This window comes from Pan troglodytes, chromosome 3 (genome assembly GCF_028858775.2).
Source record: "Pan troglodytes isolate AG18354 chromosome 3, NHGRI_mPanTro3-v2.0_pri, whole genome shotgun sequence".
Lineage (NCBI taxonomy): Eukaryota > Metazoa > Chordata > Mammalia > Primates > Hominidae > Pan > Pan troglodytes.
Window position 1 is genome coordinate 113,807,881 of NC_072401.2, and position 16,247 is coordinate 113,824,127.

Genomic DNA, 16,247 nt, shown 5'->3' on the forward strand with positions numbered 1-16,247 from the left:
TCCCTGCCAAGACCCATCGGCTGCTGGTGACATGAACACGCTGTGTGAATCACACAGCCACATGGTGGACTTTCATTATGTCAGCCCAGGAGTGTGGTCTGCCAATCCCCAGGCCAGAGGCCCACCCCTAGGCGCCTTTGACATTTTAAGTATAAAATAAATAAAGAGCTTTGTGTGTGTCTCGGAGCAAAGGAGAAGATCAGGGGCTGTGGGTGTTTCTGTCTGATCTGTAATCCGATGGAGGCTCTTCTTTCCTCTCAGCCACTTCAGGGCGCACTTCTCTGACACCTCAGACAGAGGCAGGCTGAGTGCCTGCAGGCAAACAGCTGATTAAACCAAGTTGGCTGGATGCAGTTTTTGGGTTTTTTTTGTCTTGTTTTAAGCAAATGAAATTCACATCTTTTTCCCTGAAAAAGTCTAATAAGTGGTCATAACATTTCAATTATTGAACAGAATTTCTATTCATTAATTGAATATGGATCCAGATAATTATCTAGGAGATAATCCCAGTGGCAAAAACTGCAATTACTTTTGCATCAACTTATTATTACGTGACTTTATACTGGAAAAATATCAGGAACCTGAAGACTTTGCATAGTCAAGCAATTTTATTTCTCAAAAACCTAAATGGTAATGAAGCCAACAAGGAAACCAAATCCAGAGTAAACTAGGAGAGATTGGATAACCTCTTAAAAAATAAAATTTAATTTCTTGAAAACTTTATTGATAGCAATAATTGATACCTATGAAGCACTCACTATGTGCTAGGCAATTTTTTTGTGTGTTTTACAAATGTTAATTCAGTTGATGCTTATAAAACTGTGAGATTGATCCTATTATTACCGCCCCCCGTCCCGCCCCGCTTTATTTTTGAGACAGAGTTTTGTTCTGTCACCCAGGCTAGAGTGTAGTGGTGCAATCTCGGCTCACTGCAACTTCCATCTCCCAGGTTCAAGCAATTCTCCTGCCTCAGTCTCCCGAGTAGCTGGGACTACAGGCATGTACCACCATGCCTGGCTAATAGTTTGTATTTTTAGTAGAGACAGGTTTCACCATGTTAGCCAAGATGGTCTTGATTTCCTGACTTCATGATCCGCCTGCCTCGGCCTCCCAAAGTGCGGGGATTACAGGCGTGAGCCACCACGCCCGGCCTACATTTTAATTTTTTAAAAAAACTCTTAAGCTTTTTTTGTGAGCAGAAATTCTCAAGTATCTAAGCATCGTATTTTAGGCTCCAGAAGAAATTCACTATTACAGTGTCCTAGTAGCCCAGACATACGAGAAAACTGAGACATGATTTGCCTAAAGCTACTCAGCTAGTAAGTAGCAGAAATTTAAATCTAGGAAGCCTCACTGCAAAGTTCATGTGCTTAACTTGGCTGTTTATTGATAATCAAGACAGTGAAACCACAATTCTTCATTTCAACATCTTCATTTTTCTGCTCCTGTTATTTCAGAGCCCCCACATCCCATTTCTCCAAGACAGATTGCTCCTTTGTGGGCTATCTCTAACTTCAAAGCTACATAGTTCTATGCAAAATAAATTAACTTTCCTTGCTGTGAAAATTATAAATACAGATTTTAAAATACTCTGTTGCAAGACGATCCTTAATCCGCACATTTCCTGGCCTCATCAAAATAATGCAATGCTTCACAGCCCTGACAATTTTATATTACAATATGCTTCATGCTGTTTTCATGTACGTATCACACCAACATCAGGACCCTCCCTCCTCCTACTCCATCCCTGGAGAGATGCAGCAGTTTTGACATTCTGACTCTGTTGGTATAAACAGCGCATTTCCGTTGCCTCACCCACTGTAGCACAGACTAAATGGTCAAGGCTACTCCATTTCTTCTTCTGAAGATAAACTATTTCTCTTCCACCAAAATTACTCTTGCTGAGTTTTTCTCCAGACCTGTGGTACCATTTAGTGGAAAGCAAAGTGATCATGCGTTTTCAGGACAAGTCAGGACTCTGCACTCTTATCCTGATCTTCTCTGTCATAGCTTTTGGAAGTCATTCAGCTTACTCCTGCCTCTTCACCTCCATGGCTCAAATTCTTTACCTAGAATATAGGTGGACACTATCTGCCTCTCAGAGAATACATCTCAAGTTGAAGGCTCTTTAAAGTTTATGAAATATTTTTCCTTACTTTATGACTGCCTCCTAGTATCATGATAGTTCTGGATTTGGGGACATATGGAGTGAGTCTATGTGAGCGTTCTCTCATTTGGGGTGCAGAAATGCCAAGAAAACTTTCCTGGAAGTACCATTTTGAAGTTATCAGTGCAGGAGCCTGGAGCCAGGACCAGATGGCAGGCTTGACTCACCTTGACCGGAGATGTCGCTCTTCCAGCTATGTGGGCCAGGCTAATAGTTCGTCAGATGTCACCATGGCTGATGGAGTGGGTAACTGTAGCCGGAAAGTATGAGCGGCAGCCTCTGCAGGGATGGCCTTTTCTTTTTCCTATTTTTTCTTCTTCAGGCCGGGAGGTAATCCATTCATGACCCGGAACACTCTCATTGCACTTCCTTGAGAAGTCAAGTTTGGTAAACACGTTCAGCTGCAGTGAACTGGACAGAGGAGGGTGGGACACAAAGGCAAGAGAGATAGAAGGAAGGGACAGCTTTGGCATCCAATTTCCCATTTTAATAAGGTGGTGTCCTCAGACTGTAAGTGTTGATATGAAAGTGACATAGCAAAAACCTTCATTTTCACTTACAGAATTTCCTAAAATATACTTTGCTTTAAAAAAAAATCAGACACTTCTTTTTTTTCATTTTTTTTTTTACAGAGTCTTGCTCTGTCACCCAGGCTGGAGTGCAGTGGCACGATCTCGGCTCACTGCAGCCTCTGCCTCCCGGGTTCAAGCAATTCTAATGCTTCAGCCTCCCGAGTAACTGAGATTACAAGCACACACTACCATGCCCAGCTAATTTTTGTATTTTTAGTAGAGATGGGGATTTGCCATGTTGGCCAGGCTGGTCTCGAACTTCTGACCTCAGGTGATCTGCCCGCCTCAACCTCCCAAACTGTTGGGATTACAGATGTGAGCCGCTGTGCCCAGTCTTTTATTTCATTTTCTATGTAAATAGAATGAAAAGATAAGTTGAATTTCCTGGCAATCTAGTGTTTCTCAAACTAATAGTTCAAACTGCTTATATATAATCAATTATCTCAATAGACTATGTTTACCATGGATCCCCAACATAAGATGAGGATCTCCTCCTCACAGTCTTTGTTCATGTCATTCTCCAGCTAGAATTCTTTTACTCCTCCATCCAGCAATTCCAAATCCTATTCCCTCTAGAATTACCTGTGCAAGTGCCTCTCCCTGCTCTGAAAGGATATACCTTTTACCACCTCTCAATGGAGCCCCCGGTTCCAACCCTAAAAGCAGTAAATGATATTCATTACCAACCCAATACTTCCAGGCTTGGGTTTTCATTTTATTCTTTTTAATATTTTCATCAAATGCGGAACAACTATCAAGAATTTATAAAATAGATGTGATATACATGGAACATGATGAATACCCGAAGACCAAGCCATCAATTTAAATAGAAAAACATACCACTTGCTTTGAAGTCTCCTCCATGTGCTTCCTTTACATCTTCTTCCTGCTCCCCTCAAAAAATCCACAATTCTGAGTTTTAGTTAATCATTACTTTTCTTTGTAATTTTACTATATACAGTCATCCTTTGGTATCCATGGGAGATTGGTTCCAGGATCTCCAGGATACCAAAATTCTTGGATGCTCAAGTCTCTGATATTATAGAAAATGGCATAATATTTGTATATAACCTACACATATTCTTACCCATAACTTTAAATAATCTCTAGGTTACTTGTAATACCTAATACAATGTAAATGCTATGTAAATAGTTGTTATATTGTATTGGTTTTTTATTTGTATTATTTTTGTGTTTTTCTAAATATTTTGATCCACAGGTGGTTGAATTCATAAATGTGAAATGCACAGATACAAAAGGCCAACTGTATATCTGTATCCTGTAACAATATATTGTTTGGTTATAATGTTTGTAAATTTTACCCATGGATTCCTCTGTGACTGCTTTTTATATTTCTAAGATTTACCCATGTTGTTATATGTAACCATAAGTTATTCATTTGTTTATTTTTTCCCAATGTATGAATGTACTTCAATTTCCTTCCTTCCTTCCTTTCTTTCTCTTTCTTTCTTCCTTTCTTTCTCTCTCTTTCTCTCTTCTCTCTTTTTCTTCTTCCTTTCCTTTCCTTTTTTTTTTTTTTTTTTTGAGATAGGGTCTCATTCTGTCACCCAGGCTGAACTGGACTGCAGTGGTGCAATCTCAGCTCATTGCAACCTCTGCCTCCCAGGCTCAAGACATCCTCCTACCTCAGCCTCCTGAGTAGCTGGGACCACAGGTGTGTGCCACCACACCTGGTTAATTTTTGTATCTTTTGTAAAGATGGAATTTTTCCATGTTATTCAGGCTGATCTTGAACTCCTGGGCTCAAGTGATCTGCCTGCCTCAGCCTCCCAAAGTGCTGGGATTACAGGTGTGATCACTGAACCTGGCCATACTTCACTTTTCTAATCCACTCTCCCCATGAAGGACATATGTTTTGTTTCCTTTTGCTTGTTTGCTATTACAAACTGTGTCACTATAAAGATTCTTATACGTAGCCCCTAGACACAGATACAAGAATTTCTCTAAATTAGAGTATATACTTAAGAGTGGACACTGGGTCAGTGAGTGTGCATCTTTGATTTTACTGGATAATGCCAAACCATAGGTTCCAATAATGATGACTTGGAGTAACTAACACTGACTGTTCTTGACGATTGTTATTATCCATTTACTTTTTTTTCAATCAAGAAGTTGCAAAGGGGCCGGGCGTGGTAGCATACACTTGTAATCTCAGCACTTTGGGAGGCCGAGGCAGGTGGATCACCTAAGGTCAGGAGTTCAAGACCAGCCTGGCCAACATGGCAAAACCCTGTCTCTACTAAAAACACAAAAACTTAGCCAGGTGTGGCAGTGCAGGCCTGTAATCCCAGCTACTTGGGAAGCTGAAGCAGGAGAATTCCTTGAACCTGGGAGGTGAAGGTTTCACTGAGCCAAGATTGCACCACTGCACTCCAACCTGAGCTACAGAGTGAGACTCTGTCTCAAATAAATAAATAAATAAATAAATAAATAAGTTGTGCAGGGTTTCCCATTGTGGTTTGAACTTGTATTTCCTGATTACTAATGAGGTCAGACACTTTTCATATGTTTATTAGCCATTCACATTTCTTCTCCTGTGAAGAGTCTGTTCAAGTCTTTTGTCTATTCTTTTCCTACTATGTGGTTGGTCTTTTTCTCATTGATTTACAGAAATTCTTTATATATTCAGGGTAGAAATCTTTTGTCAGCTACCAAAGCTACAAATACTGTCTCCCAGTTTGTGATTTTTCTTTCCACTTTTTTTATGTTGTCATTTTACTAATCAGAAGTTTATCCTTAATTACAATATTTTCCCTTACGATTTGCTTATTTTTTTGCAAGCAATTAAAAATGTATCTCCTAATGAAAGGTATTCTCTGTTAGATATTCTCTTTTACACATTGTGTAGTTTTGTCTTTCACATTTAAGTTTTTAACTAACATTGATTTAAAATAAATAGCCAGTTAGCTCAATGCCATATACTGAGCTCTATAATAAATCAAGTTCCCGTATATATGTAAGGTCAATTTTTCTTTTACTGTTTTTTGTTTTGTTTTTGTTTTTGTTTTTTTTTTTTTCAGACACAGTCTTACTCTTATCAGCCAGGGGCTGGAGTGTAATGGCATAATCTTGGCTCACTGCAGCCTCCGCCTCCCAGGTTCAAGTGAATCTCGAGCCTCAGCCTCCCAAGTAGCTAGGATTACAAGCATGAGCCACCACACCCACCTAATTTTTGTGTTTTTAGTAGAGATGGGGTTTCACCATGTTGTCCAGGCTGGTCTCGAACTCCTGGCCTCAAGTGATCCACCCACTTCCGCCTCCCAAAGTGCTGGGATTACAGGCATGAGCCACCATGCCTGGACTGTAAGATCAATTTTTCTAAGTGACAATAATTTTTGCATCATTTAATTATATACTAATTTATTAATTATTGACATTTGGTATAACACTGTGCTCTCCTCATTATTTTTCATCAGGAATGTCTTTATTATTCTTGAACTGTTTTTCCCTACAAATTTTAAAATCACCTTTTTAGGTTACACACAAAGACACACAGACACAAACAGAACTGTTGAGATTTTGACTGGAGTTGCATTAAAGTTACAGACTAATTTGAATGTTGAGTTTTCCAGACCACAAACAGAGTATCTCCTCATGTCTTCCCATGAGGTAAATGTTACAATTTTTTCTCTGAAAGTCTTGTGCTCATGTTAGAATTATTCTCAGATACTTCATGTATATTATTTTTATACCTTACATATTTTGTACCATTGTAAATGGTGTATTTTTATTAAATTTCATTTTCTAAGCATTTGTTGCAAATTTAAGATATTTTGCCTAAGGTTAGATTTATTGGGTTGTTGAACGATTTGTAAAATTTTGTTAGTAAAATTATATGTTTCAAGTCTGCCTTGCTGTCAACCAGTGCTGGATGCTGGGGACTCAGGGAGGCCCACCCGGGCCAGTAGGGGAGACAGCGACACGAGCAGAAGCTGGACCGAGCGGGAGAGGAAGGAGGAGGAGGTCAGGGCTCTCAGGATCCAGGTTCTGGGCAAGGGGCAGCCGTTCTCAAATTTTCAGGAAAGCAGTCGGCTTACACTCGGGCAGTAGAAAGATGCCTCTGGGGAGGAGGCCCATGCAGCTATCCAGGAAATGATGGTGGCTGGGCCTAGGGAGGTGGCAGTGGAACGGAGACCCTGGTCGGGGATGACATCAAAGGAGGAGACGGGCGGGACCCCAGATTTCTGCCTGTTGGCGATGGAAGTGAGGTTCACTGGGCAGGGAAGCTGGACACAGAACGCGCAAAGGGCTGCATAGACCTCTAGGGGCCAAAGAACAGGCGGACCCCCTCCGTGGGGTGACAGTTTCCGCCTGGAGCACAAAGCAGCGGACTGGAAGTGGGGGCGGAAGTGCACCGCGCTCAACCGCAACTGCGCGCCTCAGTCCGCGAAGTCTGAACTGCCTGACAAAGGGGGACCCGGTGGCAGCGCTCGACTGGAGTCGGTTGAGGTCCTGAGGTCCCCCGGTTCTGGAAGGCTGGCCGGGGAGACAAGAGAGGAGCCTGTGCCATAGGGATTCTAGAAGAGAACAGCGTTGTGTCCCAGTGCGCATGCTCGTATCACTTACCAAGAGCGGCTGAGAGCCTGAGATGTTTGGAGTGTTTTTTTCTCACAGACCCGAATAGCCTGCCCCTCAGCCACCCTCTGTGCCCTGCTGAGAACAGGCTGATATGCCCAAGATAGTCCTGAATGGTGTGACCGTAGACTTCCCTTTCCAGCCCTACAAATGCCAACAGGAGCACATGACCAAGGTCCTGGAATGTCTGCAGAAGAAGGTGAATGGCATCCTGGAGAGCCCCTCGGGCACAGGGAAGACGCTGTGCCTCCTGTGCACCAACCTGGCCTGGCGAGAACACCTCCAAGACACCATCTTTGCCTGCAATTTTGCCGATAGGGTGCAAGGGGAGCTTCTCTCAGATCAGGCCTTTGTCATCCTGGGGCAATGCCGCTGCTGCTGATGGAGACCCCATAGCTTGCTACACGGACATCCCAAAGATCATTTACGCCTTTAGGACCCCCTCGCAACTCACACAGGTCATCAACGAACTTCGGAACACCTCCTACAGGCCTAAGGTGTGTGTGCTGGGCTCCCGGGAGCAGCTGTGCATCCACCCTGAGGTGAAGAAGCAGGAGAGTAACCACATGAAGATCCACTTGTGCCGCAAGAAGGTGGCAAGTCGCTCTGTCATTTCTACAACAATGTAGAAGAGAAAAGCCTGGAGCAGGAGCTGGCCAGCCCCATCCTGGACATCGAGGACTTGGTCAAGAGGGGAAGCAAGCACGGAGTATGCCCTTATTACCTGTCCCGGAACCTGAAGCAGCAAGCCGACATCGTCTTCATCCCATACAGTTACTTGTTGGATGCCAAGAGCCGCAGAGCACACAACATTGACCTGAAGGGGATGGTCGTGATCTTCGATGAAACTCACAAGGTGGAGATGTGTGAAGGATTGGCATCCTTTGACCTGACCCCCCATGACCCGAGTTCGGGACTGGACGTCATAGACCAGGTGCTGGAGGAGCAGATCAAGGTGGCACAGCAGGGCGAGCCCCACCCGGAGTTCAGCGCGGACCCCACCAGCTCAGGGCTGAACATGGAGCTGGAAGACATTGCAAAGCTGAAGATGATCCTGCTCTGCCTGGAAGGGGCCATCGATGCTGTTGAGCTGCCTGGAGATGACAGAGGTGTCACCAAGCCAGGGAGCTACATCTTTGAGCTGTTTGCTGAAGCCCAGATCACGTTTCAGACCAAGGGCTGCATCCTGGACTCACTGGACCAGATCATCCAGCATCTGGCAGGACGTGCTGGAGTGTTCGCCTACACGGCCGGACTACAGAAGCTGGCAGATATCGTCCAGATTGTGTTCAGTGTAGACCCCTCCAAGGGTGGCCCTGGTTCCCTGGCAGGGCTGGGGGCCTATAAAGTGCACATCCATCCTGATGCCAGTCACCAGAGGGTGGCTCAGCCATCTTATGCCTGGAGCACCACTGCAGCAGAAAGCGAGGGAAGGTGCTGAGCTACTGGTGCTTCAGTCCTGGCCACAGCATGCGCGAGCTGGTCTGTCAGAGCATCTGCTTTATCATCCTCACCAGTGGCACACTGGCCCCGGGGTCCTCCTTTGCCCTGGAGTTGCAGAACCCTTTCCCAGTCTGCCTGGAGAACCCACACGTCATCGACAAGCACCAGATCTGGGTGGGGATCATCCCCAGAGGCCCCGACGGAGCCCAGTTGAGCTCCGCGTTTGACAGACGGTTTTCCGAGGAGTGCTCGTCCTCTTTGGGGAAGGCTCTGGGCAACATCGCCCGCATGGTGCCCTATGGGCTCCTGATCTTCTTCCCTTCATATCCCATCATGGAAAAGAGCCTGGAGTTCTGGCAGGCCCACTACTTGGCTAGGAAGATGGAGGCGCTGAGGCCGCTGTTTGTGGAGCCCAGGAGCAAAGGCAGCTTCTCTGAGACCATCGGTGCTTACTAAGTGAGGATTGCCTCCCCCGGGTCTACCGGTGCCACCTTCCTGGCGGTATGCTGGGGAAAGACTAGCGAGGGGCTGGACTTCTCAGACACTAATGGCTGTAGTGTGATCATCACGGGCCTCCGTAGCCCCCACGCATGGACCCCCTGGTTGTCCTCAAGATGAGGACGAGATGAAGGGCCAGGTTGGGGCTGGGGGCCAGTTCCTCTCTGGGCAGGCTTCCAGAGCTGTGAACCAGGCCATCGGGCAAGTGATCTGGCACTGCCAGGACTACAGGGCTGTCTTCCTCTGTGACCACAGGGTCGCCTTTGCAGATGCCAGAGCCCAGCTGTCCTCCTGGGTGCGTCCCCACATCAGGGTGTACAACTTCGGCCATGTGGTCCAAGACGTAGCCCAGTTCTTCTGTGTTGCTGAGCGAACTATACCAGCACCGGTCCCCCGGGCTGTATCACCCAGTTTGCGTGAGGCAGAAGATGCTGTCAGGGTGACTAAGTCACCTGGCCCCCTCCTCTCCACCAGGAAAGCTAAGAGTCTCGACCTGCACGCCCTTAGCCTGAGGCAGAGGCCCTCAGGGTCACCAGCTGCTGGGGACCCTGAGGGCAGCCTGTATATGGAGTATGAGCAGGAGCCAGACCCTGCCTGGCTGAGGCCCTGGGGGCTGCTGGCTGCCCTGGAGCACAGCGAACAGTGGGCTGGGGGGCCCCGGCGAGGAGCAGGCCCACAGGTCCTCCACCCTGTCTCTCCCATCGAAGAGGCTGGCAGAGGAGCCGCAAGGAAGGAGGAAGAAGATCCAGCTGGTCAGCCACTCGGAGGAGCCCGTGGCTGGTGCACAGGTGAACAGGGCCAAGCTCTTCATGGTGGCCGTGAAGTAGGAGCTGAGCCAAGCCAACTTTGCCACCTTCACCCAGGCCCTGCAGGACCACAAGGGTTCCGATGACTTTGCTGCCCTGGCGACCTGTCTCAGCCTCCTCTTTGCTGACAACCCCAAGAAGCACAGCCAGCTCCAGGGCTTCTACCACTTTGTGCAGCCCCACCACAAGCAGCAGTTTGAGGAGGTCTGTATACAGCTAACAGGACAAGGCTGTGGCTATCGGCCAGAGCACAGCATTCCCCAAAGGCAGCGGGCACAGCCAGCCCTGGACCCCACTGGAAGGACAGCACCGAATCCCAAGCTGACCCTGTCCAAGGCTGTGGCCCAGCAGCTGGATCCCAGAGAGCACCTCCACCAGGGCAGACCCCACCTGTCCCCCAGGCCACCCCCCACAGGAGACCCTGGCAGCCACCCACAGTGGGGGTCCAGAGCGCCCAGAGCAGGGAAGCAGGGCCAGCATGCCATGAGCGCCTACCTGGCAGATGCCTGCAGGGCCCTGGAGTCTACAGGCTGTAGCCAGCTCTTGGCAGTGCTGACAGCCTACAAGCAGGATGATGACCTGGGCAAGGTGCTGGCCCTACCGGCTGCCCTGACCACTGCGAAGCCTGAGAACTTCCCCCTGCTGCAGAGGTTCAGCATGTTCGTGCATCCATACCACATGCAGCACTTCTTGCCAACATGCACAGACCTGGCCAGCCAGCCCAACCCAGGCATGGAGCCACCAGGACCCCAAGAGGAGAGCCTTGCCACGCCTCCTGTGCTCACCCACGGGGCTTCCCAACCAGACCCCTCATGGTGCAAGAAGCCTGGGAAGACCCAGAGCAAGATCTCATCATTCCTGAGACAGAGGCCAGCAGGGGCCTTGGGGGAGGATGGTGTGGCTGCAGGGCGAAGCCAGTCCCCTGGACCTTCCCACGGGCGTGCAGTATCTGAGTGGGGCCTCTAGGACGTGCCCAGCCTGCGCACTGCCTCCAGGAAGCAGAGCATCACGCAGGTCTTCTGGCCAGAGCCCCAGTGAGTGCCCCTGGAGGCCCTCAGCATGCCCAGCGTGGCTTGATCACCTGCCTGTCCAGCTCTGGTGGGCCAAGAACTCACCCAAAAGAATAGGCCAGAGAACACTTAAAATCTACTCTTAGCAATTTGCAAGCATACAATATAATTATTTTCAATAACTATAGTTATTAACTATAGTCACCAGATACAACAGACCTCTTGAGTTCATTGCTCCTCTCTAACTGAAATTTTGTATCCTTTGACCAACTTCTCCCCAGGCCCTGACCCCATCCCTGCATCTTCTAGTAACCCCCATACTGCTCTATGTTTCTATGAATTCAACATTTTTAGATTTCACAAATATGTGAGATCATATGTTATTTGTCTTTCTGTATCTGTCTTATTTCATTTAACATAACATCCTCCAGGATCATCCATGTTGTTGCAGATGACAGGATTTCCTTCTATTTTAAGGCTGAGTAATATTCCATTGTGTATATATATATATGACATTTTCTTTATCCATTTATCCTTGATGGAAATTTAGGCTGGTTCCACATCTTGGCTATTGTGAATAATGCTGCCATGAATATGGAAGTGCAGAAATCTCTTCTATACATTGTTATTGCTGTAGCTTTATATTAAGTACAATGTTTTTTTGTGTGTGTATGGAAATTTAGGTTGGTTCCATATCTTGGCTATTGTGAATAATGCTGCAGTGAATATGGGAGTGCAGAAATCTCTTCAATACATTGTTATTGTTGTAGCTTTATATTAAATACAATTAATGATTGCTTAGATTTTGCCAATAATCTACGAGTTTTTTGCTGATTAGTTCTGCTTGACGCTCAAGCCCTTGACAGTGATCTTTCTTCTCTCTAAAGTACATACTTTAGAAATTTGTTTAGTGAGGATCTATTGGTGTTTCTTTTAAAATACTTTTATTTTGCAGGTTTTCTCCCCCAGCATATGAAAGATACCCTTTTGCTGTCTTCTTGTTTACATTTTTGCTTTTAGGTAACCAACTGTATGTAAGTCCATTGTTGTTTCTTTGAAGGTAATTTGTCTTTTCTCTCTAGGTGCTTTAAAGATCTTCTATGTCTTTGGTGTTCCATGGCTTCATTATGGTATTTTTATATATGGATATTTATTTGTTATTTATCCTGCTTAGAGATCCTGAATATTTTGGTTACTGTTGGCCCTTCCTATTCTCAAATTGCACATCCACAGACTTAACCAACCATGGATTGAAAATATTTGAAAAAAGAGATAAGCAGAAAATGGTGGATAGGAGGTAGGACTAACTTGCAGCTCCCACTCAGATGGACAGAACAGCATGCAGAGACCCACATTTGTGAACTTTTACTCCAAGAACCACCACAGAACATACCAGGAAAGCCGAGACAATCCACAGACCCTTTGAAGGAGGTGGATTGCTGCTGCAGGCTCTGTGGGACAGCTGAGGAACTGTGAGTCAGCTTGCTTTCTCAGTTGGGAGGCTTGTAAACTGTGACAAGTTCTCAGCCCTGGTCACTGGCTGCCTGGAAATAAACCTGGTGCTATTGTGGGGAGGGGCACAGTGGAAGTGAGACTGGCCTTTAAGGCTGTAGGCTGCCAGGAAGCCGGGTGAGGCCTGTGGCTGCTGGCATTCCCCCTCTTCTCTGGCAACCTGTGTGTGTAATGCAGCAGAGACAGACTTAATCCCCCTGGGAGCATAACTCCATTGGCCTGGGAACAAGATCCCCATCCCCCACAGCAGCTGCAGCAAGCCGGGGCCAAGGAGAGTCTGAGCTTAGACACGCCTAACCCTGCCCCCATCTGATGACCTTTCACTACCTTCCCTGGTAGGGAGGACAAAGGACATACTCCCTTGGTTGCTGTATGGCTCCACCCACTGCCTGACTCTAGGGCAAGCTTGTATCTCCCTATACAACCACAGTTGATGCACTCTTGAAAGTGCCACCTCCTAGCTGGAGGCCAACGAACACAAAACCGGTGCACTAAACAAAAACACAAGCAAGGAGCCTCACTGAGTCCACTTCATTCCCCTGCTACCTCCACTGGAGTAGGTGCTGGTATCCATGGCTGAGAAGCCTGAAGATGGATCACATCACAGGACTCCTTGCAGACACTCCCCAGTACCAACCTGGAGCCCAGTAGCTCTGCTGGGTGGCTAAATCAAGAAGAGCAATAACAATCACTGCAGTCTGGCTCTCAGGAAGCCCCATTCCTAGGGGAAGACGGAGAGCCTCACATCAAGGGAGCACCTATGGGACAAAAGAACCTGAACAGCAGATCTGAGTCCTAGATCCTCCCTCTGACATAGTCTAACCAAATGAGAAGGAACCAGACAAACAATTCTGGTAATATGACAGAACAAGGTTTTTTTAATCACCCCCAAAAGATCACACTAGCTTACCAGCAATGGATCCAAACCAAGACAAAATCTCTGAATTGCCAGAAAAAGAATTCAGAAGGTTGATTATTAAGCCAGTCAAGGAGGCACCAGAGAAAGGTGAAGTCCAGCTTAAGGAAATCAAAAAAATGATACAAGATATTAATGGAAAAATCTCCAGTGAAATAGCATAAATAAAAAACAACCACAACTTCTAGAAATCAAGGACACACTTAGAGAAATGTAAAATGCACTGGAAAGTCTCAGCAACAGAATTGAACTAGTAGAAGAAACAGCTTCAGAGCTCAAACACAAGGCTTTCAAATTAAACCAATCTGACAGACAAAGAAAAAAGAATTAAAAAAAAAATGAACATAGCCTCCAAGAAGTCTGGGATCATGTTAAAGGACTAAACCTACAAATAATTGGTATTCCCAAGGAAGAAGAGAAATCTAAAAGTTTGGAAAACACATTTAAGGGAATAATCAAGAAAAAGTTCCCTGTCCTTGCTAGAGATCTAGATATTCAAATACAAGAAGCTCAAAGAACACCTGGGAAATTTATTGCAAAAAGATCATCACCTAGGCACATAGTCATCAGGTTATCTAAAGCCAAGACGAAGGAAAGAATCGTAAGAGCTGTGAGGCAAAAGCATCAGGTAATCTGTTAAGGAAAATTTATCAGATTAACAGCAGATTTCTCAGCAGAAACCCTACATGCTAGAAGGGATTGGAGTCCTATCTTTAGCCTCCTTAAACAAAACAGTTATCAGCCAAAAATTTTGTATCCAGCAAAATTAAGCTTCATAAATGAAGGAAAGAGACAGTCTTTTTCAGACAAACAAATGCTGAGAGAATTTGCCACTACCAAGCCAGCACTGCAAGAACTGCTAAAAAGAGCTCTAAATCTTGAAACAAATCATTGAAATACATCAAAATAGGATTTCCTTAAAGATTAAATCTCACAGGACCTATAAAACCATAACATAATGGAAAAACACCAAGGTATTCAGGTAACAAATAGCATGATGAATAGAATAGTACCTCACATCTCAATACTAATGTTGAATGTAAATGGCCTAAATGCTCCACTTAAAAGATACAGAATAGCAGAGTGGATAATAACTCACCAACCACATAAGGACTCACATAAGGTAAAGGGGTGGAAAAGATATTGCATGCAAATGGACACCAAAAGTGAGCAGGAATAGCTATTCATGTATTAGACAAAACAAACTTTAAAGCAACAGCAGTTAAAAAAGAAAAAGGAATAGTGTATAATGATAAAAGGACTAGTCCAACAGGAAAATATCACAATCCTAAATAAATATGCATCTAACACTGGAGCTCCCAAATTTATCAAACAACTACTACTAGACCTAAGAAATGAGATAGACAGCAACACAATAATAGTGAGGGACTTCAGTACTCCACCGACAGCACTAGACAGGTCATCAAGAGAGAAAGTCAACAAGGCAACAATGGATTTAAACTATACAACAAACGGACTTCACAGATATTTACAGAACATTGTTATTGTTCTACTGAACAACCACAGAATATACATTCTATTCATCAGTGCATGGAACTTTCTCCAAGATAGGCCATATGATAGGCCACAAAACAAGTCTCAACAAATTTAAGAAAATGAAAATTATATCCAGTACTCTCTCAGGCTGCAGTGGAATAAAATTGGAAATCAACTCCAAAAGGAACCATCAAGACCATGCAAATACATGGAAATGAAATGACCTGCTCCTGATTGATTGTTGGGTCAACAGTAAAATCAAGATAGAAATTTAAAAATTCTTTGAACTGAATGATAATAGTGACACAACCTATCAAAACCTCTGGGATACGGAAAAGGCGGTGCTAAGAGGAAAGTTCATAGCATTAAATGTCTACACTAAAAAGCCTGAAAGAGCACAAATAGGCAATCTAAGGTCACGCCTCAAGGAACTAGAGAAACTAGAACAAAGCAAACACAAACCCAGCATTAGAAAAGAAATAACAAAGATCAGAGCAGAATTGAATTAAATTAAATATATATATTTATATACAAAAAATAAATAAAACAAAAAGCTAGTTCTTTGAGAAAATAAATAAAACTGTTAGACCATTAGTGAGTTAACCAAGAAAAGAAGAGAGAAGATCCGAATAAGCTCAATTAGAAAAAAAATGGAAGATACTACAACTGATACCACAGAAATACAAAAGATCATTCAAGGCTACTATGAATACCTTTACATGCATAAACTAGAAAACCTAGAGGAGATGGATAATTTCCTAGAAATGTACAACCCTCCTAGATTAAACCAGGAAGAAATAGAAACTCTGAACAGACCAATAACAAGCAGTGAGATTGAAATGGTAATTACCCCAAAAAATAAAAGTCCAAGACCAGAGGGGTTCACAGCTGAATTCTATCAGACATGCAAAGAAGAATTGGTACCAGTCCTATTAACACTATTCCAAAAGACAGAGAAAGAGGGAATCTTCCCTAAATCATGCTATGAACCCACTATTGCCCTAATACCAAAACCAGGAAAAGATATCACAAAAAAAGAAAACTACAGACCAATTTCCCTGATGAACATAGATGCAAAAATCCTCAACAAAATACTAGCTAACAGAACCCAACAGCATACCAAAAAGATAATCCACCACGATCAGGTGGATCAGGTTTCATACCAGGGATGCAGGGATGGTTTAACATACACAAGTCAATAAATGTGATACACCACATAAACAGAACTAA

At 44.8% G+C, this 16,247-nt stretch overlaps 1 protein-coding gene and 1 pseudogene across 13 annotated transcripts in view; both read left to right on the top strand.

Annotated features, from left to right (window-relative positions):
• ALPK1 (alpha kinase 1) overlaps window positions 1-16,247 on the top strand; it is a 156,149-nt gene that overhangs the window by 63,235 nt on the left and 76,667 nt on the right. The window lies entirely within an intron of this gene.
• Window positions 7,351-13,627, top strand: LOC471279 (regulator of telomere elongation helicase 1-like; annotated as a pseudogene).